We start from the raw sequence: 2,467 nt of genomic DNA, 5'->3' as shown, positions 1-2,467 counted from the left end.
CCTTCACCCACCACAACAGGCACCTTTACCATGGATGCAGTATGAGCAGTGGGTGCAGTGCTTTACAGCCAGGCAATATTACTGTTTTGGTGTGTGATTTCTGATTAAATATGGCATCTGGGTCTAATGAGTCATTCAGCATCCGTGAAAAACCCAAATATCTCCCCTCTACATAGTGAACATCTTCCCCCCCCCCGGTCTCAGAGTGGGTCAGGGTCAGCTGAGCAGAGCTGCCATCCTTTGTGGGGGCTGTGTTTCCAAGGTTCCTGTGCCCTCCCATCCAATACGTGGAGCTGGGAGTCGGCGCCAACTGGGAGCAAAGGTTTTGGCTCTGCTGACCCCAGGGAGGTGATGGCACGAGGGCTGTTTTGCTTTTCCAGCATGATAACAAACATAATTCCCTTGTTATCTTCAGAGAGAGACCTCTCTGAAGGGAGGGGAGGAGTGAGGCAAGGTCAGCTCTGTACCTCAGCTGACACCACTGTGTGCCCAGCCATGAAAGCTTCCATGACAGTGTTCAAACTCACATGTTTCCCACCCCTTGGTAAACATTTATCCTTCTTGTTGTTGTCAGGGCTGGTTGGTGGAGCCGGGCTGAGATGCAGGGGCAGTGGCAGGGGTGGCATTGCTGCTCCTCTCACCTCGCCTGACCTCCCTGTGATTGGAAAGCACCCACACAGCCTCTTTGGAGTCTTGCTCACTTAAATCAGGCAAACCAGTTTGGTTTTTTAGCTTTTAGGGACTTTTGCTCTGCCATCATGTACTGAGGGGTGGGAATAGCAGGGAATATTTAAGGAAAGTGAATCTGGGATTTTTTAAGTGAGCAACATAATCCCAAGGGTTAATATTTCCCTAATCAGGGGGATAAAAAACAGTGTGACCTCAAGCCCCAGTTGCAACCCAGTGATGCTGTCCAGCTTGTGACTTGCATATTTGCAGCAAATTCCTTATCTAAAACAGGCATTGAAAGGAAAAAAAAGGGTAAATAAAGCCTATCAGCAGTATTGTATCGTTGACTCTCCCTGCAGACCTTGCTTTACTGATAATTATTAACTCAGAGAGCCATTGCAGAACTCATAACTAAAATACGATGGTATTTCTCAAATTAAAAATGCTCAGGGAATGTTTCACTCTGCTCAAAGAAAGAAATGCCCACGGGGTTTCCCGTGTGTACCAGGACTACCTGGGGCTGTCCCCATTGCTCTTGCTCAAAACCCAGATGGGAGAATTGCAGCATGGCCATCGCAAAACCTACTGTTCTCCCTTTAGGTCATCTTGTGAGCTTGTTTTGTTTTGTTCTTTTTCTTTTTTTTTTATCTACTGCCTTCCATTTCCCTTTTTCTCACTGTTTCCTCTGGCTGGGCCACACACACGAGGTCCAGTTGCTTGCTGGTTCTTGAAAGCAAATGCACTTTAAACCCAGTCCTTTGACATGAGTGCAAACAGCCCTGGAGAATTTCCCGCGGTCAGTGAGCTCAGCCCCTCTCCCCATTACAAGCTAAAAAGCTGGCTTTAATGTATATAATAAAAGACATCGTTAAAAACTGTGCTTTAATAAAGAAATACAAATGACAATCTAAAAATGTATTTTATTGGGCTGCTAATAATGACCAGCGGTGAGAGTGGAGGGGGGAGCAATATAATGAGCTCCTGGGAGGGGGTTTGGACACAGCTGTCCCACGTGCCCCAGAAATCTGCAGGAAGACATCTCCAGCTCACTGGGAGCCAGGGGACGTGGCACTGAGCAGCCTGGCACCCCAGACTCAGGTTTTGCACAGCAGCTCCCCAGCTCTGAGCTCACCAGCCAATTGCTCAGCTTGGGAAATAAACAGGCAGGCACAGAGGAGTTCAAGTTTTGTATATTCATGTCAGTAAAACAGAGACTATCCCTCCCTTGCCCAGTGACTCTTGCCTGCCCCATCCCCTCACCCGCCCCAGTGCCTGGCAGTGCTTGGCCAGAGCCACACTGGAGTAAGTCAGACACACAGGAACCTGATTCACACTGAATGCCAGGATGTGAATCTGGCCTCACAAATAATATTTCCCCTTGAGATTAACAAAACATGTTAATCTTCTTGGTTTGGAAACTCTTTTTTTTTTTTTTTTACTTGAACACAGAGCTCTGTCCCTCCATCATTAGCAGATGTCCTGCATATGAACTGCATTACCTATAAAGTCTGCTTACTCCAAGCAAATGTTTCTCCATCTCTTCTCTTTTTTTTACTTCAATTTGAAGTGAAAGGTACAGTATAGGATTCAAATGCTTTTGCATTACACGGGTTTCTGACCACTTGAAAAACCCCATGGAAAAAACGACTTCACAAACCTGAAACACCAGCTGAATCATTTTGCTGCACTTCTTTCTGCCTGGCTGAACTTTCTTTATGATTTCTGTTTTTTTTTTCTCTCTCTCACTTTGCTTTACATGGCACTTTGCTTTTGCTTGTTTAATTTTATTTCTTTATTA

Source organism: Passer domesticus, chromosome 4 (assembly GCF_036417665.1).
Source record: "Passer domesticus isolate bPasDom1 chromosome 4, bPasDom1.hap1, whole genome shotgun sequence".
NCBI lineage: Eukaryota > Metazoa > Chordata > Aves > Passeriformes > Passeridae > Passer > Passer domesticus.
The sequence above is the reverse complement of the archived record's forward strand: the minus strand, read 5'-3'. Positions refer to the sequence as shown.